This window comes from Amphiura filiformis, chromosome 15 (genome assembly GCF_039555335.1).
Source record: "Amphiura filiformis chromosome 15, Afil_fr2py, whole genome shotgun sequence".
NCBI classification, from domain to species: domain Eukaryota; kingdom Metazoa; phylum Echinodermata; class Ophiuroidea; order Amphilepidida; family Amphiuridae; genus Amphiura; species Amphiura filiformis.
In genome coordinates, this window is record NC_092642.1 from 23,442,918 (window position 1) to 23,466,931 (window position 24,014).

General features: G+C 36.0%; 1 long non-coding RNA gene across 1 annotated transcript; it reads right to left on the reverse strand.

The window, feature by feature from the left end:
- Positions 1-7,667: 7,667 nt before the first annotated feature.
- Positions 7,668-22,739, reverse strand: LOC140171411 (uncharacterized). The gene is made up of 2 exons (XR_011861592.1): positions 22,681-22,739; positions 7,668-9,879 (listed from the first exon to the last, which is right to left on the reverse strand). It is a non-coding gene; the product is annotated as an uncharacterized lncRNA (long non-coding RNA).
- Between the last annotated feature and the right edge of the window lie 1,275 nt (positions 22,740-24,014).

The following is a 24,014-nucleotide window of genomic DNA, read 5'->3' on the forward strand; positions in this document are numbered from 1 at the left end:
CGCATAAACCAAACATAACTAAATAACCGATGTGATTGCGGAATATATCAGTTATCACATACCTTTTGAATTTTGACAATCGACTGTTCCGTTTTTGAAATAAAAGAATTTTACGAAACTAGCCTATCTCATTTTCAGCCCGTTCCACGGAGTCAAATATCTGTCAATGACAATAGACGCCGACGAAAAGCAACGCCATACGCTGGCGAAGTTACGTAATTAATCGGATTAATTGCCATAGCAATAGGTGAAAACAATTTTGAACATATCGCGCTGCACTACAAGCAGATTACACTCATCATCTGTGTATGTCTGCAATCATAGATTGAACACAATACTGGTCTTTTCAAAGATACTTATCTTACAGGTGCAAGTGATCAGCATGATATGGTTCAATGCAGAGGTACCGCGTGAACGTATCAGTGCAGCGCGGTATATTCAAAAATTGTTTTCACCTATTGCTATGGTAGTTAATCCGATTATTACATAACTTCGCCAGCGTATAGGGATTACACGGCGATCGAGGTGGCGTAAGGTTAACGTTAGGTTAGGGTATTGCGTTTTACGTGTTTTCAATATTGACGTATAGTTTTGTACTTATTGTTTTCATATTGCTAGTAATGTTGTGTCTTTATTTCTTTTGAAAAATATATAAAAATAAAATCTGTTTAGTTTACTACAGAAAATTTACATCATTTACAAAATACAATGAATGTCTGATCTACACAAACGGGCACTTCACAATAATTTCTGAATTCCTAAGATTTTGTAATATTATAATGAGAAATATAATGAGCCAAATGTTTTAACTTTTATGTCTTTTAATGAATAATGTATTTTGATGTATGCTGCCATTTGGATGTCTGAAATGTAAATAATGAGCAGAGGTTTTAACTTATATGTCTTTTAATGAATAATGTAGGCTATTTTGATGTATGCTCATATTTGGATGTCTGTGTTCTTAAGGGAAGGGGTATGAACGTTTGGACAGTATTTATTGTGGGACATTAGAGCACATCAGATATATCGAATTGCATTCTGAATACGAAGAATGTCCATCTGATATCAAATAATTTTGATTTTTGAAATTCGCAATGTAATACACATTTTATGGCAAATCATTAAAAATTGATATTTTTGATATTTAACAGTACTTGAAGTAAACTTTATAAATCTGATGATTTATACTTAAAGTGTATGTAGGTGGGATGAAAAGCCGACGATCAATTCAAAATGTGACCTTTCGTATTGAAGATATGGAGTTTTTCCCAAAACACACAAAAAAATTAGGTCTTTTGGGGGAAAAAATCCATATCTTCAATATAAAAGGTCAAAATTTTCAATTGATCGTCGGCTTTTATTTTTATAAAATTTACTTCGAGGACTGTTATATATCAAAAATTTGAAAAATATCAAATTTTAATAATTTGTCATAAAATTTGTATTATATCGTGAATTTCAAAAATTAAAATTATTTGATATCAGAAAGACATGCTTCGTATTCAGAATGCAATTCGATACGTCTGAGGTGCTCTCATGTCCCACAAAAATACTGTCGAAACGCCATAAACGCCCATTCTAGATCCCTTAATTAATTTAATATCTATATATTTTTACAAGTGTTACGTAAATTGTATTTATTAAACAAAGAAATGTAAATACTTTATGACCTTTAATAAATTTTGATATATTTGATGTATTTGATGTATGCTTTTTTGATGTTTGTGCTTTTAATAATTCTTGCATGTATATGGCCTTTGTATAATTCTACCAATTGTTATGTACATTGCTTTTATGTAATAGCAGATAAATAAATAAATTAATAAATAGATAAATACATAATTTTAAATGTTGTTTGTTTGCTTCTTTGTTTGTTTGTTTCTTTCTTTCTTTCTTTCTTTGTATCTTTGTTTCTTTGTGTGGCTGTCCGGGCGGAAGCAAATTCATTAATTCACTGTGCAGCTCCAACGCAATGGCAGATCAACTTCAAACTTGGTACGGTGATAGTACATGGTGGCCTCATGTGCTGTATACTTTCATGTTATTTGCATATTTATGAATATTAATGAGCTCATTTGCATATTTGGCCTACATTGTCATTAATCCACTCTGCAGCTTAAACGCAATCACCGATCAAATTCATTATTATGTTTTCAGGGTTATTAGGAGATAAGAAAGCCTAATAATGATAATATTGGATGGCTTATTTCGCATGATACCATAACATATCGGATTCGTCATACAAATATCGAACTCGCCGTTGGCTCGTCCGATATTTTTATGACTCATCCGATATGTTATGGTATCATGCTCAGCAATCCAATATTATATCAAACTTGGTATGGTGATAGGATAGGTGACTGGTCTGATGTGCTGAATAATTTTGCATCATTTTATTTGTATATGAATATTAATGAGCGTATTTGCATATTTTGCTACATTTCTATTGATCCACTCTCCAGCTTAAACACAATCACCGATCAACTTCATTATTATGTTTTCAGGGTTATTAGGAGTTAAGAAAACCTAATAATGATAATATTGGATGGCTTATTTCGCATGATACCATAACATATCGGATTCGTCATACAAATATCGAACTCGCCGTTGGCTCGTCCGATATTTTTATGACTCATCCGATATGTTATGGTATCATGCTCAGCCATCCAATATTATATCAAACTTGGTGTTGTGATAGATAGTATTCTTTATATTTACCAACCTTTGTTGTGGAGGCCACCTTAATTACGAACAGTGTAATTCTAGTTTACACTTGCGCTGGGATCACTGTTAAATATTTTGCAAAAATGTTTACCCCAAATAATTTTTTCAAATGTATTCATAATATTTATATAACCCAACATTTAAATGTTATCAAAACGTTTTGAATAAACCTTTTAGAACATTTTGTGTTTGCAGGAAGCTATTTATCCCATACCCAGGATCTAGACATGTGTTTCCTTCAGGTTATTTTTCGCGTCTGGCCCCAAGGGGCCAGATGCATTTAGTGTCGGGATTAAATCCCCAGGGAGTTCCAGTGACACATTCTAGAAGTTATCTGTTATAACTCAGCTGAAGATGTGATCATTGATACTGAGACAGAGACTGAGGCAGAGATGGGATTTGACCAACCAGCCTTTTATGACTCTTTAGGGTAAGGCGGCGTATGGTGTCATAAATTTAGTAGGAAGAATTGTGGCCATAATAGGTTCATAGGTCAACGCTAGAAAGTACAATATAATAAATCAGAAGATTTATACATACAGCTTCAAAATTACATGAACATAGTCGTGTGTTGCCATAATATTAATGTATTACATTATATTACTGTAATTTTTGTAATAATGTTCCTCCAAACTTAATGATATCCCGGGAATGATATGAAATAGTATAATTTGAAACTATTTTTTGTTCTCTAAAATCCAACGCTAATTATATTACACAAAAAGTGAAGCACGCTGGTAAAGTAATGCACTTCATTTCACAAAGTGATCATTGACATACTGAGACAGAGAAAGTAGAGATGGGTTTTGACCAGCCTAGATTTAATTAATTATTAATTAATTAATTAATTAATTAATTAATTAATTAATTAATTAATTAATTAATTAATTAATTAATTAATTAATTAATAAATTATGTGACAGGGATTGGTTAAATATATTAACCCTTAATAAATGAAGACATAAAGAGTTTTATAAATAAATAAATAAATAAATAGATTTAATTAATTAATTAATTAATTAATTAATTAATTAATTAATTATTAATTAATTAATTAATTAATAATTAATTAATTAATTAATTCCCGAGGTCAAAGGTTATCAATCAGAAGTCATCCGGGGTCAAAGGTCATATGGAGGTCAACGGGGTGAAACAGTACCACTCTCATGCCGCAACTAGGATTATACCATTTTGTGCCAGGGTTGCATTATAATATTAACCTTTTTAAAGAAGAAAGAGTAGTCAGTTAAGGCAGCTGTGTACTCTAGGCATTGTTTCTTTCGCAAAATTGAGCTTTTTTGATATGTTTGTACTTTGTTATGTTTTTTATAAATACAAGGAATGAAAATCCAGATTTGTAAACTCCAACTGCAATATTTTAAGGATTTTATTTCACTATTCCACTCGTGTTTGAAATTGAAAAGGAAAGAAAATCTTTGTTGTACCAGCAGGGTACACGCGCGCAACAACGCATCGCGTTGCGTATCGCGCAATTTGTTAACGCACAAATACGCTACGCATACGCGACGCTTATCTGCATGCGCGGCGCATCTTATGGAAACACCACGGAAGCACAAAAACCTGGTGGTCAAATGGCTCCGTTTTAGCTGATAAAATGTGGTTTTTTCAAGTTCTTTCCCCCGATTTAAATATCAAGTTATGAATGGATTTCGCTCAAACTTCTCAAGGGGCCGTGGATTTACCCGATGTTTATGTAATGTAAGGTAGAAAAATAAAAACTGCCCCATTCTCCTGCGAGATTCGATGAAAGTGCAAATTGTGACCACTTTAAACTTCAACGGCCATTATTTCAATGTTCATTTTCTCGGTAAAATGACGATTTAGGTACACGATAACTCAATAAATACAGCATCTATAGGTAAGCAAATATGATCATCGTAAAAAGCATGATCGACTCAAGAAACGGTTTTCTCATTTTTTATATTTTGGTCTATTTCCGAGTTTAGGCATCATTTTGTGCAAATAGGCGTTTGTGAATTTTAAAAAGTCAATTTGATGCCTTATATGGTCAATATCTCAAAAAATAAGGCCAATATCAAAAAAATAAAAAAACTGTTTTTGGAATGGAGCCTCAAGATTGAGCTAAAAACAAAATAAAATATTTTGGAAAGAGTGTTTTTTTGTTATGATGTACCTAACAAATATTGCCAAAAAACTCACTTTTTTGTGATTTTCTTCATAATTGTTGTTTTTACCCCAAATCTGTATTTATATTAAGATTTATTGATGTCTTGCCTTCATGAAAATGTATACTTTTATATGTCTTGCGCGAATAATTACAAAGTTATTGCACTTTTACTACATGCATGTCTGAGAGTACACAGCCTGTGTCGCTATCATCGTGCTGCTACTTGAGTACATAATGTCCAATACCATCAACAATAAAAAGTAATAATTCTCAAAAAATTATTTAAATACCACCAACTATATTCATTTTTATATTTATGTCGATTAATAAAAAGTCATGAGAATATACTAGTACTTGGATCCTGATTCGTCAAGTCTGTTTCCATGACCACAACGCATCCAATCTTTTCTCAGGACCAGACGCATCCCTTTTTATAGGGATTTTTATTTAGGCCTAGACGAAGCTGCGATATCGATGAAAAAAAGAAGAAACATTTTGGGGATGCATTGAAATGGTATGTTTTCTCCAGGCCCATACGCATATTTATTTAGGGTGCAGGACTTCCATACTTATAGTCGAGCTTTTTTAAAATGGTCATGCACACTTTTTTTAAGTGGACCTAAATCCCTTTTTGAATGCTTTATCACCAAATTGTGAATATTTTGTCAAATTTATGCCAAAAATTCTTGACACCTGCCATTTTTGTCTAATTATACCTAAATATTTGAATGTTTTGTTACTGACATTTTTGACACTTTTTACGCTGTAATAAGGCATTTTTGGTCATTCATCACTGGTGTATACTTGTAACAATTCTCAACTCAAAAATTTATTTTTTTCGTCGCTGCATCCACTGTTGCCATGGTAACGGCAGCCATATTGGATTTTTACACACTTAGTTATTCCTTTTTTTCAGAAAAGTTAAAACAACAATGAGTCTGAAACCACCTATATACCTAAACCACATATAGAAGCATAATCAATATTTGCTCCTATTTTGTTTTTCAGACGTTTTTAGATCGTGTTTATGTGAATAGCTCAAAATTTGGCCATTTGTTGGAAAAAATCACTAGGCCTATAGGCTATTTCAAATTTGGACCGGTTTTGTTTAAAAAAGGACTCTGTACTTCTCTAGATCTACTTAAAATACACCTTTCTGCCAAGTTTCAAGTCATTTGGACTTACAATGGCTGAAAAATCCTTGAATTACTGATAAAATTACGTCCTGTGACTGAATAAAGTGCAAGAATTATGAGAATACAATGTAGTCTTTGGAGAGAATATTTGAGAAGAACAAGGGGGCTATCTTTTTCTTTGGGACAGTGGCGGCGCCAGGAATTTTTTTTTTTTTTTGGGGGGGGGGCGCATTGGGGGGGGCAAAGTGAATTTCAGGCGGGGCAAAATTGGCAAATTTTGCGCAAAATTGCCGCAAAAATGGGAAGTTTACGTGATTTTGGGGTTTTTGCCTCAAAAGTGGAGGGAGCAAACTGCGGGGGGGGAGGCAAGAAAAATATTGGGGGGGAATGCCCACCGTAGCGCCGCCACTGCTTCGGAAGTGGAGGTCATAAAATTTGTTGCCGAAATAGAGGTGGTGTGATTAGGCATTGTTATTTTTACAAGATTTATTACGGGTGTATGTTGTCATGTAAATGCAAAAAACATTTGAGAAGTAGGCCTACTCTTTGAGAAATGCTTTTAAAACTTGATTTAAAAATATTTAAAATGTGCAGGACTGAACTTTTCAAAATTCAAGTCAACTGATTGTTTGAAGATGATGGTATCAATGTCTTTGCATTCACATAGCATTAAAGAAAGATTCATAACTGAGACTATGATTCACGCTGGACAAGAGTAAATTATGTAAGTTTTCAAAATTTTATTGTACATAACATTGCGATATTATAATAATCAATTTCAAGTAAACAATCTTAAAAAAAGTAACTGACCCCCTTAAATAATGGCCATTATTCAAAAACGGTTGATTGTATTACAAATCTGTAAAATGCGTTGGAAGCAGAATTTATTTATGCACATTTTGACACCTCATTTGCAGCAAATGACTAAATATTGACGTCACAGCGTACATTTAAATCAATGTAACCCAAGATTTGAAAGTTGCAGTAAATTGTATTGATTTTGTAGTCAGTGTAATAGAAGGAAATCTGTGTAATGATATCTGTGTTTTTGTATTGTTAAATTTTGTATGTAAGTGCAACTTTCAAATCTGGACCTCACTACATTAAATTGGCCGGTCTTTTATTGTTTTCTGGGCTATCGTATCAAATGAGGTGTCAAAATGCGCAGAAATAAATTCTGCTTCCAACGCATTTTACAGGTTTGCAAAAAATATCATTTCTGGGCACAAATATTTTAAGTTGTTTACTTCAAGGTGCAGCGTGTACGCGTAAGTGACAGCGCGTATCGCAGAAAAATTGCACGCGTAACCGAGCGTAATACTGTGCGTAGAATGTGTTACGGCGCTTGACCCATTATTGCAGAATAATGGGCTCTCACGTGACGTGTTTTAACAAATCGCAGTGCGCGATTTTGAATAATGGGTCGTAAGAGTAATAGAATTGTTATTCAAGGTTCATCAGAGAATACTGCTATAAAAGGGATTTATATTTTGAGGGGAATTTTTTGCACAGCTAACAATGAATGTTAATTCAATATGTAGGCCTAATTATAATGTACAACTTGATCCCGCTTTGAAAAAACCCCTCAGTTTTATTTTTTAATTGGCAGTATTTCTCTGGTTCCAACCTTGAATAGCAAGTAATTTAGGGTCTATAACTTGTTGGAAAAACACAATTGCAGTCGCAAAAAGGATTGCGTTTTCCTCTGGTGCTTACATTAAATATTAATGCAAGTGAACCTTCAAGAAACAGATAATTATATTCACTTGTAATCTTGCATCTTATTTCGAGACGATGATTTCACAAATATCTTTTTGTACCATGTCATGATAGTAAAATGTTAATACAATGTGAATTTCATAACTTCCTTATTTCTTTTATTACTATTCACATAGTTATAATCAAACCGGGCTACATAGTTATAAGATAAAAAATAACATTTCTATTGTGACATTTCTGATGAGCACATAGCAAATCCATAAACATAAGTTCAAAAAGAGAATCAAAATGCAAAAACACAAAACAACTTTTCTTAAAATGTGCATTTACATGCGCAAACTGATATAAAATCCTTATTTATTTTATGATAATTGATGTAGTTCTTTACGAAGTGCCTTTCTGGTTCCTGCAGCAATTTTTGATGTTTTTCGTGGAAGTTCCAATTGTTTCCGAATATATTTTGTTACTGCAAATCCACTTTGAAAAAAAAAGCCCTAGAACATGCTCTAACAAAAGCCATTTGTTGATGGTATCACTGGTGACTATTTTTTCCCACGACACTCTCAGTACATTGTAATGCATTAGATTCTCCAATGAGTCTGAGTTCAAATTCCCCATCTGTACAACTTTGCGAACCCATCTTTCAATTGCACTACAGGGTGATTTAAAATGAACTGTACCCAACTTATGTAATCATAGAAAGCATTTGGTTCTATAGTAGAAATTTTGAATTTTGATAATAAGTGGTTTTAGTCAGAAGATATCGCATTTTTTATTTTTTTATCCCATTTTTAGACCAACACACAGAACTAATTTTATCCGTGTTCTCTACCACAGTTAAATGCAACTACCATGACTACGTACATGTACAGCAAAACCAAGACAAATGTTATTTCGCATTATTTTAATAATACAATCAATAATATTGATATTCAATTACAATGTCAGGTTTCCAGAGATTACATGTAAATAATACATGTAGCACAAAGGACTCGTTGACTTGAAATTGTAGAGGGAAATTTAAATGCAAATAGAAATGGTGCTGGTGCAATATCTATACACTCGTAATTGAGAAAAGTAATAGGAAACATAACCTACTACCCTATTACAGCTTGCTACATAAAATTATTTAAATGTCGGTAAGTATTTAATTTTAATTGTATTTATTTATCAATTCATCTTATTTTCATTATTACATGAACATGCGCAATTTATTTTGAACTAAAAGTGTCTGAGGGCAGTTGAGTGATCAAAACGCTGTAGAACAGAATAAAATACTCATCCGTGTGCAACATCGTTTTTGGTGTGTTTTCTAAGAATGTATTTTTCTTCAAAACCATTAGAGGTAAAGACATGATTTTTTCACCAATAATAGAAAACATACTATCCTGTTACAGCCTGCAAACACAAATTATTTAAATGTCCGCAAGTATTTTATTTTAATTTTTGAAGTTGGGTACAGTTCATTTTAAATCACCCTGTATAAGTACAAAAAACTTCTCTGCTGGTCTTTTTAGTCCACCGCGATTAAGGTTTTCAGTCCACTTTGATGCAGTACTGTTGTCCGCTTTGTCCATTTTCAGATATCCTAGTAACTCAGCTCCTTTGCTCTTTGACTTGATATAACGCTTTTTCATAGCATGTACAATATATCCACAAATGTAATAAGCTGTCATTATCACTTACAGTTTCATTGTCTCCTATAGTATTTTGGCGCATCGTGTTACTTCGTCGCTTGAAGAACTGCTAAAAAAAACCAAGTGATGAATCGCTGGATAAACAATCTGCCACATCTCAAGTCCAGTTCAAAGTTCATGTTACTCATGACAAAATCCAAAAACTCCTCAGTCTTTAAAGTTCGCATCATTTCGCACCTGAGTTGTGAAATCACCTGAGAGCGAGGCAATTATCAGAATCATGTAGTTCACCAGGATTGTACACAAACAAGCCATATTAACATTGAGAAGTCTTTGTCCAATTCTGATCATCGATGCACCAACCCCATGCCATCGTCATTTGTGATGTTACGAAGAGCTGCGTCAACGATGGCCGGCATCTCCTTCTCCAATTCATCTTGACTGCTCAATATGCGTGCTGGTGGTGTACTATCCTGGCCTGCAGTCTTGGTAGATTCTTCACGATGCTGATGAGCTGCAAATTTACCATAAAAATACAAAACAATTAGAACAAGAGACCTACATAAAATCACACTTGGCATCACTAATGAGAATTCGCTGTCGTAATGACGATCATTTTGATCGTGGTTCCGAATCCATATAGCGTGAACCAGTTGACCTGGCAACGATGGATTCTGATGTCGCATTACGACAGCGAATTCAATACAATAGTAAATTACAAATCACAAGGTACATACTATTTTGTTGTTTCTTGTCTATGTTAAGGGGTACTACACCCTGGCCAATTTTTGCCTATTTTTGCATTTGTCTCAAAAAATGGTAGCACATTGGTGACAAGTAAGATATGTATATTATAGGGCAAGGACTACAACTACTGTACTGAAAATTCAGCAACTCAAAGCAAGTAGTTATTGATTTATTGATCAAATATTGGTTTTCCCTCATTTTTGACTGTAACTCCACAACTGTTGTCTGTGCTGAAATAAAATTTCCAGTGCAGTAGTTGTAGTCCTTGCCCTATAATATACATATCTTACTTGTCACCAATGCGCTATAATTTTGAGAAAATGCAAAAATAGGCACAAAATTGTGCAGGGATGTAGTACCCCCTTAATGACTTGTGTCTTTCTTCCTTTTCTTTAAACAGTTCTCTTGTTCTTTATGCAGACGATACTACTCTCTTCAAGCCTATCTCTGCTCCTGCTGACTTGGTTGATTTCCAATCCGACATTGATTCCATCCATTCTTGGTTCTCCCTTAATCACCTTTCTGTCAATTCCTCCAAAACAAAAGTCATGGTCATTTCCACTAAGAAGGACCCTTTTCCGGATCTCAATCTCACTCTTAACAGCATGCCTATTGAACGTGTGTCATCTGCGAAATTTCTTGGTGTCTGGCTGTCTGACAAGCTTTCCTGGAATCTTCACATCGATAACATATGCAGAAAAGCTCGCAAAATCATCGGCTTCATTCATAGATCTTTCCAATCAGCCCCTTCAGCATCCGTCGTTCTTTGTACTTGGCCTTGGTTCGCCCCATTCTGGAGTATGGTTGTACTACTTGGCATCCTCTGAACATAACCCTTACCAACCGTCTTGAGTCTACCCAAAGATTCGCCTGCCGTGTCATTCTTCAGTCTTGGAATCTCTCCCATGAGGACCTTCTATTGGATTCCGACCTGCCTCTTCTTAGTAAGCGTCGTGATGTTGCTTCTCTGTGTCACTTATTTAAAATCTTTGCCAATCTTTGTTCTTCTCCCAACCCTTTCCAGCCGGCATCCCAGACCCGGTCTACGAAACCTCAATTCCCGCGCTGTTCAAGTTCCTTTCCGTCGGCTTTCATTGTCCCAGAGATCATTTTATCCGTTTGCCTCCTCCATCTGGAATTATCTCCCTGAAGCTATTGTCAATGCTTCTTCCCTGCAAGCCTTCAAATTGGCCATCCAGTCCCACCTCCTCTAACCAGTTCACATAATTTATGTTTTGTTTTATTTTATTCTGTATTGATTATATGTATTTTCTAGTAATGTTTCTGATTTTAATGTAAGGGCAATCCTTCAATTTATTGTGTAATCAATATTGGATCTGCCTGGCCTTGTGCCAAATGTTATAAATAAATAAATATAAATAAATAAAATTTAAAAAACATGGGGTAACAATTTTATCCTATAAAAGGTGAATTTTATCCTATAAAAGGTGAATTCAAATTTGTCATCAAACCGCATCATTTTATATAAACTCCTCAACAAAAGTTTGGAAAGTTTTTTCAAGCATCTGTATCTTAAATTATTTGTGACATATTCATATCGTGTTGCATATCAATGGACATCTACAATACTCCCCTTTACAATGACACCCCATTTGAAACAATAACATTTTTCACCGCTGAGTACACGCCTTGTGAATGTAGTGGGGTCTCAAAAAGAATTTGCCAAATTGACCATTATTCTGTGCAGCAAGCTGCAATCCCATAACTTTACAATCTGGGACCTAATGCAATACTCCAAGATGACACCGCTCGCCCCACATAGCCACGGTAGTCAATGACTACCTACAGAATACGGGAGTAGAGTCAAAATGACCTGCCATTAGCCCAGACTTGGGGGCCAGACCTCAACCCGATTGAACAATTGTGGGACCAGCTTGATCGTGCTGTGCATGCCAGAGAAGCCCATATGCAACCACATTGAATGACCTGCGACGTATCCTTGTTGAATGGAATGCCATCCCACAGTAACGTGTAACCAGGTCGGCGAGCAGCACCAGGAGAAGGTGCCTGACTATTGTGGCTGCCTGTGGTTTTTGCACCCGCTATTGAGGTTAGTGGATAGCGTTGTTTGAGCACAGAATAATGGTCAATTTGGCAAATTCTGTTTGAGACCCCAATACATTCACAAGGCGTGTACTCAGCCGTGAAAAAAATTATTGTTTCAAATGGGGTTTCATTGTAAAGGGAGCATTGTAACTAGCCAGTGATATGTAACATGATATAAATATGTCACAAATAATTGGAGATACAGATACTTGAAAAAACTGTCCAAACTTTTGTTGAGGAGTTTATCACATAGGCTTAGGAAGATTTTCAACATTGAGGGGGCTGAAACTTGGAAAAAATGTTGTGGGGCCAGACTGGGGGGGTGGGTGCACGAGGGGTTTCCCCTGGCAGTCAGAAAAGTTTGCAAAATATATGTCACAAAGACCCCTTTTCCCTCTATTTTATCACAATTTTTTAAGTTCACCTAGGATTATTGGGGGGGGGGCTGAAAGGTATTCCAGCCCCGCACCAAATTATTGAGGGGCTGAGCCCCTCAAGCCCCCAGTTCCTAAGCCTATGTATCAAATTAAAGGTTCTAGCCCTTGAGTAAAGAAAGCCAAAACTGAAAACCGTTTTGTTATAGCGCTTTCCGTATCAAAGTTACAACTTGACTTTCATCAAAAAACATTCAGCTAACATTTAATGCATCTATTAAAACAAAATCAGCATAGTCTCATGAATCGAGGAGCTTTCATGCTTTTCTATGTGGAACTGAGTATCAAAATCCCTTTAAAATTCCATGTGTGATTCTCTGGCTGACTACCAAATGTGTTACTGACTAAGGTTTGCCTTTTAATACCGAAATTTTGTTATCATCCGACTTGTTCGTAAACTTTGCTGAAGGAATTTGGTTTTACATTCATGTATAGACCCAACAGTAGATTACAGTAAAGCTTTTGACTGTGTTAGCCACCCTCAGATGTGGGAAACTATGAAAAGATGAGTTTCCCACGTCATCTTGTGGATCTGATCAGCTGCTTATATGAAGACCAAGAATCGGCAGTCAGAACAAGTAGTGGGGACACAGATTGGTTCAAGATTGGAAGAGGCTTACGACAGGGCTGTGTGCTATCACCAAACCTATTTAACATCTACTCTGAATTTTATTAAATCAGCCAGTTTGTTCTCATTAATTACAATTAATTAAAAGACAAATAATAATACACGAATAAAATAAATATAGCAACAATAAAATACATATAAAGAAATACAAACTGGCAGTGAAAAATCTAGGACACGGAGATACCCGACCAGCGAGTCTCCGGCAAGATAAAGTATTTAAATAATGAGAACAGCTTTGGAGGGGTTTGAAGGTGGAGTGAAGTTTGGCGGTACAAGAATTACTAACCTGAGGTACGCCGATGATACCACTCTTATTTCAACATAGAAAGAAGAGTGATTTATTAACGCGCATTGATATCGGAATACAATACCAATCATCTGTAAACTGGTATTGATCAAAGTATATTCTTTTGTACTCCATGCATTTGCATGTCTTCTGGAGCGTGTTTGGAGGATGATTTGAACTAATGAACTATTACTTTTAATTTAAAATAAATCATAACGTGAAAAGGCGTAGCTCAAAATTTTGCTCATTTCAACACCGAATTTGACCGCTTCCAGTGCCTATAAATTAAATGACTGAGTGGGTCTTGTATAACAATAGCCAGCAGCTGACTAGCGTTATGAGTGTAGGCCTACTGTCCATAGGTAGTCCATACAGGACCAACGCAATATTTAGTACTATAATCAACGCCGTCAGGCGTTGGTCCTATAGATCCGACATATCCTCCTTGGAAAGTCAAGGGAAATGTCAAACTGACTAACCACGCCTACTGACAGCTACTGACGATATTTAGCCAATCAGATTAGACTTGCCTTCCAACTGCCAACTACTAGCTTCCAGCTTTGGATCTAACACCACTATTGCGTAACAATATCGATAATCATGTCCATTCATTCAATTTATCTATGTCCTCTTCAATCGCGATCAATGTTCATCATCCACGTGAATGAGCATTGATCTGATTTTACTTCTTCACAGGGTTACTAAACCCGCGAGGTGGTAGGCAATTGGGCAACTATTGAAGATTTTCCCCGGGGACTTTTGATAATAGAGGTTATCCACTTCACTCATGTGTGACTTCTAACAAAAGGCACTGGTTCCCGTAGTAGTCCTCATTCAAACTAATTCAATGCACGACCTCGGAGTTACCTGCATGACTTTGGCGGGCTATTTTGAAACAGTCATGGTTGCACATGCAGGTACTTTTTAGAATGTCCTAAACAAGGTATAGCAGTCGTTGATAGGACATGCAGCTTATAGAACATGGATAACCTCTATTCCTGTCCCATATAAATCAATGGTTAAGAAGATACTGGCGATTATTTGACCCGTGATTCGGGCTGAAATGTTCTTTTTCAAGTTCTTCACTTTGTAGGTTGCGCACATTATACAGGGTTTTTTTTTGGTGGGTTGGGGTTTCCATCATTTAATTTTATCATTAGGCCTCAGTTATTATTATTTGTTTTACAATAATATAAAATGGATGACGACGCTATTTTGCATGCTTCGAATAAGCTAGAATTCAGTTACCCGCCAACAGACGAAGGGAGCTTTTTTTTCAGTCAGCGCCAATTTGTGTTCATTTTCTTTAAAATGTCGACATCGTCATAAAATGTAGTCATTTACTTGATTTGTAGTTTAGTCCAATTCCTATTAAAGTGAAGTAGGCCTATTCATTTTCTTTACTAACATAATATTTCAAGAGTTTGTTTCCAAAAGGCATTAGTTCAATAGCTGCCTTGTGTAACATTTTGCTGGAATATTTTTACATTCTAAAGTTGAAATGACATTTAACGATTGGAATGGATATGTTTGCACATCTGGCTTGTTCTCTTTCAACAATAGATTTGTCCCCAAAATGGTCAAATCCAAGGTTTTAAAATGGCTGCAATTGCACTTGATGCCTTTTTCTTCTTCGCACGTGGGAAGTTAAAGGGATTTGCAATTATTTGCCAAATTTTTTATAACTATATATTCTACTACGCCAATGTTATTAGAGTGGCAAAGGTTACTGCTACTCAATATTTTCAAATAAAAAATCCCACAAAACAGTCTTTGGACTTAATGCCTTTTGGAACCAAACTCTTCATTTAATGATGTTCAAATTTTCTCCATTATATTGGACCCTGGAATAAGGCAAAAAAAAGACCATCGCTTAATTCAATACATTTAATTTATGGGTAAAAATGGCATTTTTTGGTGATTTTTGTTCAGTTTTGACCAAAAGAACAAATTTTTGTATGGGAAATTTTTTGAAAATTGACATATATACATCTTGCAAAGTGTATCAGTTTACTAAGATGGATGTTTGGATCAAAAACGTCAATCATAACATTTTTCTGCGACCTATGGTTTTTGACCTATGACCCCTTGGAATTCATAAGTAGGCCTAAAACGGGTGTTTTAGTGATTTTGGTGTGGGGGTACAAAATATTTTGGTGTATACAGAAAAAGGGATCCAAAAAGTTTTGAATCTATAAAAAAAAGTGGTTCTAAAAGTTTAACATATGTAGGGGGTCAAAAAAAGTTTTGACATATACCGAAGTATTTATGAACGTTCCTTAGCTCTTTAATTACTGTAACTCTACCAAATATGGCAAATTAGGCCTTTAAACATTTAGATTTTGCAGTGTTCCTCTTTTGGACCTCGCCTCATACAAACTCTGTTATTTCCAGTTAGGTGTTTAAGGCTTAATGTACGATTTCTTCAAATTTTAAATTTGTCATTATATATTCAAAATGCTGAAATAATACCAGTAATAGGCCCTAATTATCGGGAATGGCTTCTGTCCATTTTGAACTGAATTAACGAGGTAAACACTGCTTGTTATTTTGGCCGTTTAACACGCACTTCTATACGAGGACATAAAGTCATAATCTTGAATTATCACTTTATGTACAACTTTGCTTTTTTTACCTACAAACACAACAAATTTGGCTGAATCCATTTGGATACAAGTTGTGACATGTGTATACATTACAAATATGCCATAAAATAAGGATAAAAAAAAATTAACCAAATTTATATTAAGATAGGGTAGCTGCAGGTAATATGGGACAGCAGGTAATATGGGACACCTGTTTTCATTTTAACAAAAAGTAGCTTAGAGAAGGTACACACTTTAAGTTGATTTGTTAAGTGTTTAGAGACATCAATTGTGCTTCTAGAAATGCAGTTTCATGTTTTGGAGTCTGTGTATCAAACTCTTGGAAATCAATGCCAAAAGAGTGAAATTGCCCAAAAATTTACGTCGTTTTTTGGCCTGATATAAAATCAATGACGCCACATTTTATGATTGTGTATCCAAATACTCTGGTACTGAGGGTGCATTTGTCACTTTTTATGATCTTTAGGTGATGGGTTAAGCTTATCAGCAGGTAAAATTCCACTGAAAAGTGGCACTTTCCTTTTATAAATGATTATTTTCTCTGATTTTCAACTGAATGGGTGCAGGTAATATGGGACACATAGGAAATTGTGTGCATTGTCAATGCGAAAAGCAAAACTATTTAGAAAATTGAATTTTCTTGTTGAAATTTGCATTTAACATTCAAAAACATGTAAAAAAAATGTTTTTAGAACAAAAGAGTGATTTTCTGAACATTTTGATTTTCACCATAAAGATAACACAGTGTCCCATATTACCTGCACATGCAGGTAATATGGGACACTTGACGATGACGTCATTTTGACGTCATAGCGTCCAAACAAACATAAAAACAAGATAACATTGCCTGTTTTATTAATCTTAAAGGACAGGTTGTTCATCATAACAATCTCTTTTGGGCATATCTTCTATAGTTTTTTATGCACATAAGCTAAACGTCCTTAATGGTCCCATATTACCTGCAGGTACCCTAGTACATTATGACTTAAATAAATCAAAGTTCAGTTCCAAATAAACGGTGTGTAGAATTGATGTTCTTTTAGCTTTTTTAATGGTATCACGGTTAGGCCTATCGACAAATGTGACAATATTAAATAAAAAAAGAAAACAATCCTAGAATCATACAGATGACTTTTTGTTAACACTGATTAGGCCTACATTATCTCTGCACTGATATAGCAACAAAAACTTTCATTTAATTCATACCAACCAGATTTACACTGGTCATGGAAATAGTAGGTATCTACTATTTCCATGCACTGGTAAGCGACCTCAAAAGTTTGTATTGCTTTGATTGCATTTTCAAAATCAATCGATTGGGATACCAAGTACTTGAGATGACTTGAGAGTCCCAGTTATGTAATAGATGCGGTTGAATGATGGCCCGAATGATGGGCGGGGCTATTTTCCATATTTGGATTCATGACGTAACTCATCGACTGGTTTGGTTTTGGTCACTGTTTATTATAATGAGGGTGCACTGCTGGGGGATGGTGGTGGCGAACGGATTTAGAGTGAGGACCAACATGCCTGAGCGGCGTTGATTATGGTACTAAATATTGCGAACGGATTTATGAGGACCAACGCCTGACGGCGTTGAGTATGGTGCTAAATATTGCGTTGGTCCTGTATGGACTATCCATAGGTTGACCTAAAAGTATCCTGCATATTGTATTCAATCGATAACAAGCAAGCAGAGCTTCTCTATTCAATCAACAAGAATTGGATGGTCCTTTTCTTCCTGAGGTTTTGATATAGTCCCTAATACTAATAACGATTTTGTTCAGGGACCATCACAGATTTTATAAAGAAATACCCAGCTATAAAAATGCATGGTTGTCAAAATATGACCCTTTTATTCTCCGAACAACTTGGTATAATGATTCTTCTTTTGTTATAGATATCACACTTCTATAATAGCCCATTTCGCTCAAATCAAATCAATTTCAGTGACCAAAAGAAATCTGGTATGTGTGTGAGCAGATTGCGTAAAAATCAGGACAAAGTGTTTATTACCGGATTCGCACCACTCACTTGAATTGTCTACATTCAATTAAATTTAGTGACTGATCTCTAATTAACGATTCCAGGGATTTACATTTCCTGAAAAAAAATTGCACATAGTTAAAGAATCCCTCTAAGTTGGCTGCGATAATCAAAACTCACAAAATGTTCAAGTGCAATCCTATCCATGTAGGTACCGGTCAATATTTACGCATACGGAAAAAAATGACGAAAAATTTCGCGTCCTCTTCCCTCGCGTCACTTGTTGGTGTACTCATACTGTTCGGGTTCTGGTATGAACGTTTACACATTAATTTTTGTGGGACATGAGAGCACATCAGACATATCGAATTACATTCTGAATACGAAGAATCTCCTGCTGATATCAAATAATTTGACTTTTTGAAATTCGCAACAAATTTTATGGCAAATTATTCAAAACTGATATTTTTGACATCTAACAGTCCTCGGAGTAAAATTGATAATGATACGTAGGCCTACTTAAAGTGTATGTAGCTGGGAGGAAAAGCCGACAATCATTTGAAAATTATGATTTTTCGTATTGAAGATCTAGATTTCTCCTCCCCACCCCCCCCCACCCCAAACAAAAACCTACAAAATTGACAGGTGGTGAGCGCCACGAATTCTCTAAATTCAGTACATTTTCATTGTCAACCGTGTAATTGAATGGGATTATTTTGAAATTTTAAAACGCTTAAAATATCACAAACAAGCACTATGGACCACAATAGCCTCTCCAATGGCATAGTTCAATAACCTCAATTATAAACACTCATAGTGCAACATTTGACCTCAAGTTGCAGAGTATGAGTTTTTGTACCCAAATTTTCAAAGGTCATTCAATGAATGTACAAATGTATTGGGGTTAAAGAACTGTGGCCTATGTTAATAAATAATATTAATACAAGCTAAAACTGTTGGGGTTCGAAAATGAACCCCACAAAACTAACCGAGTGTATGGAAAATGCCATACGGCTGAGAGGTTTTGCCGTCTCTCTGCCGCTCGCCGCCTGAAAATTGAGGCCTGTTAGGGAAAAAATGTGTATCTTCAATACGAAATGTCAAAATTTTCAATTGATCGTCGACTTTTCCTCCCAGCTACACACACACTTTATCTTTAGATTTTACTTCGAGGACTTTTAAATATGAAAAATAAAAAAAATATATCAATTTTGAATATTTTGCCATAAAAATTGTATTACATCGCCAATTTCAAAAAATACCATCAGGACATTCCTCGTATTCAGAATACACTTCGATATATCTGATGTGCTCTAGTCTTATGTCCCACAAAAAATACTGTACAAACGCTGTTACGTTGTTAGTCCAAAAATAAGGTTCGCTAGTCCGAATTCAAATATAGAATAGTTTGCATCATCTAGGATGTTTTGCTACCTAGATAACGCAGTAAAATTTCAAATCCATTGACTTTTTTTACCTATTTTTCTATTACCTAGTTAAGGGTTACCACCTCCATAAATTTGTGCCTATTTTTGCATTTTTCTCATAAACTAATAACACAGTGGTAACAAAAGTTATGTATATTATAGGGGCAAGGAATCCAATACTTCACTGGAATTTCAGTGACCCAAGACAAGCGGTTTGTTATTTATGATAAGAAATAAGGTACCGCTCGGATGTACCTCGTTTCCTATCATATATATTGAGCCGCCTGTCTTGAGTCACTGAAATTTCAGTGTAGTAATTGGATTCCTTGCCCCAATAATATACATAACTTTTGTTACCAGTGTGTTATTATTTTTGAGAAAATGCAAAAATAGTCACAAATTTACCACAGGGGTGTAGTATCCCCTTAAGTTTGATTCTCAGGGGGGATATGGGAGTTTGGGGCAGGCATTTTTTCTTTCGGCAGATTTTTTTTACAGAGTTGGGCGAGGTATTTCTTTGTATTTCACTAGTGGGCGTTTTTAATTTTCATTTCACTAGTGGGCAAATGTTGTTTAAAAAACAACAACTCGCAAACCACACCATGGAAATGTAAATGGTGTGCCCTGTAAACTATTCTTTATTTTTGTACTATTTGTACTATGTTCCGTCAAATCGGACCACTTTTACGGGTTTTTACCCGGGTTTTACCTCTGTATAGAACCACACATTTGACCTTTGACCTTTAAGGTATTAATTCGAGAACGCAACATTGAAGATAGGTCAAAGTATACTGTACATTTTTTGAACCCTGTGGAACCCAAAATTTAACATTGAACCCTTTTGCCAGTAACTTGAGAACTTACTATATGCTTACAGTATTTCTCCTTCTACATGAATACTTAGCAATGACTTATTATGACAACTGATCCAAGTAGTACATCGAAGATAGGTTAAACTATTCTTTTTCGGAATCCTTATGATGCGTACATCGTTATGATTTTTAACCAGATTTAATAAACTTTAAAATTTGACCCCGGATAATCAGCCATTTTAGTTTTACGCAAATTACTCCCTATTGCAGAAAAATACAGCAGTCATTTTTTGGATTAAAAAGTATTATCAAGTTCTGCCAAATGAAACATATAGCTCAATCCTAATCATTCATTTAACACTAACTGGCAGGGTCGGATTCACCTTTTTGGGGGCCCTGGGCCAGGCCAAATTTGGAGGTCCCCACACGCACTGTGAGGAAGGCATGTACACTCGACTCAAGTGCCCAAGTTTTAGATTTTACTAGGACCGTTGATTAGCACAACAAAATTCAATTTTAACCCAAATTGAAGCTGAATTTTGCTGAATAAGGCCAGTGTGCGCGAAGCTCGAAAATTTTTGAAATTTGTGTACCCTATTTTGGTCCAAAACATGGTGTTTTCAGCTAAAATGGAAGATGCACACTGCACAGGGCAATTTTGGGGGCCCTGGGCCCGGGCCCATCTGGCCCTATGGTATATCCAGTCCTGCTAACTGGAGATAAGACAAAAAGTTTACTATTTTACCAATTTCTTGACAAAAGAGCCAAAACATGCAGTTTTGGCATGTTTTCTGACAATCAAGTTACAAAAATCTTGCACCAAGCCTAAGCATTCAAAATCTTGAGTTGATGCCGAAATTTTGCTCAAATTTTCACTTTTTTGTATTACTTTATTAATGAAACATGTCTTTTCCAAAAACTAGAATGCATAAATTGAAATTAGACTTCGTACAAGTCTTTAGACTTTATTAATCTCAAAAATGAGGGCTGTATTTTTCCGGAATGGTGAGTAGGGCCCTTTACACTGCGGGGATTTTATGGGACTTTGAGGTTTTGTATGGCGTTCTGGTGAACTCGTAGATGTTACACATGGGGCAGCTGCCCCCTTGGATATGTCACTGACTGAATCGAACTTTGGACCTCCCCCCTCACGCATTTCCCAACAATTGCCAGACCTTTTCAACTTGTCCTAGACGTTCGCTTTTCGTATCTCTTTCCTTGTTGGAAAGGTATAACGTTGAGGAGATAGGAACATGTACCGTCATCCGGGACCTACTCTGCCATGTTTGGCTGAGTAACGGTACATGAACACGGTCTTTTGTGCCTATGTAAATTAGTCATTGTGTAAAGCTGTGTTTATACCCATGGGTTGCTCATCATCAGACTGAATCCTTGACCGACAGAGGGTGTCAATATAGGCCTACGTGTCGCTTTTGAAAAACAGCGATTTATGCGCATGCTCAGCAGGCAAATACGACGGCGATTTAGTACACTGATCATGCGTGCGATTCAGATTTCTGCAAAAGCGATTGAGTATAAATGCGTCTTTAGAAATGACTGGCGATTGTGTGTTCTCAAGTGGGTTTTATCATGTTAATTAGTGACCTGACACACATTTGTATTGGTTCGATCAAGCATTGACTTTTTGTACTGGATCGTTCAAGCATCTCCAACAAATTTTTCAATGTAAGTGCCTCTGGCCCTAGTGGAAGTAAAAACGGATACTATGGCCAGAGTTCTAGGGCTAACTTGTCCCGGGAATTTTTGAGATATCGAGCGATGACAATTATTTATACATATGAAATCAAACCATTTGCCCGAGATTTATGATAACAGGTTTACATTTGCAATTTACCGTGACCTCTGATTTGATGTTAGACTATACTCTGCATACGTTTTGACAGTAAAATAAATCTATCGATACACTATAGGCCCAACAATAATAGAATTCTCACCCGCGACAGACTACTGTCTGAAATTATGAGATATTATTCACTGATATGACTTACATTGCAAAGAGGTCCGGCAAACCCATATGATAATGCAAATAGACTGCGGAACGAACTCGGTACTCAATAATTAGACAGCCATGTTTATCTGTGGCCATACGACTTGGAAAAATGGTTCCATCTATGTGTATTCACTCAGTTCCAATAATTGAAACTCCCGGCTCCTCAAACGTTCGAAATTTGTAGTTACTATACAGCTGGTATTCACTGGACGGCATACCTTAGTGATACTGACATGCATGCCAGTTTTCATGAATTTTTCCCAGTAACAGTTTATAGCTGTTTATACATTATAATACATTTTAATACATACCATAATCAATGTGTTTTCGTCCGATACAGGCATGATACGGCTCAATGGGCTGTGATAGTATTCAATAGGTAATTGTATAATACTGCAATCCAAAGAACTTTTGTTTGCAAAGATCCTAAATTTGATCCAATGAGATCGATTGTACTTTCTGGCCAACAAAGTAACATTCACGCTCATTAGTATTTGTTTATCGCTCGTCGCTATCTACTTGAGTATTAAACAAGCGTAAAGGGAGTGAAGTGGGTTGTTCTCCATATGATTTGAGGGTAAAACATAGACAACTAGAAGTGCGACCTCTGTCGTCGAACTCGTTTGACATGATTAGAGGGCCAAAACAATTTCAATCAACGGTATCGCACTTTTAGGGGAGGTAGCGTCAAAATTAAGGGGTCGTTTCGTGATGTATCGCCGATTTCGAGACAGAAAATGCATTTTTCGTGTTGAGGTTGACACCATAGATTATATTTTCGTATTTCACCATTTATAAGAACTCGTGCATGTTTCTGAAATTGTGATGTGCTTAAAGTTAAGCCGTTACCCATCTGATGGGTAGCGGACGCCTGCTTTGGGGTTGCAGGAAGTAAAACGTCCCCCATAATGCATCACAAATCTTAAGTTGATCTAAATCAACCTCATAAAAAATATTTTTGTGATGTCCTTAGTTTTTGCTTCCAAAACATTTTGTAGGGGGCGCTAATTAATGCTCAAAAAGTCGTTTCACTGGTCTTCTCCACAGCCGAGATGATTCCGCTCACTCAACACAAACCGGTGGCGGAGGAGACTACGGTAAAAAAGGGTACGTAAATGCCTGCTGCTGATTCAGTCCTAAATCGCCTGGGAGACTACTAACTGATGGTACGACAAGCTCCAAATAACAATTTAAAAGCCGGCTGAATGATGAAATGAACCGCGAATAGGAACGAAGAGGAAAGACGTGACTTCTCAGTCCTCTCCCCGCACAGTGACATCGCCCGATATCTTCATAGTAGAAATCGCCATGGTAGGTTGAATCCACAGCCACCCATGACCATTTTATTCGGACCTTATGAGATGCATATTATTAGCGAAGTGACCTGACTAAGGCTACTGACATAGACGGGGTAATTGATTTCTCGCTCTGTGAGCAAGCTTGTATACGACATTGCGGTCAATGGTTATACTCTCTCCACTTGAGTGAGTGCCGCTATAGCCTGCTATACAAGACCAGCGCAATATAAAATTGAGAGTCTTGGTCAAATTTTGAGTTCAAAGCGCACGGCCAATTTTCAAAGCGCACGCTAACGACTATAATATCTGTTCAACACGTATTTTCAAGTGTATGAGACCACATCTGG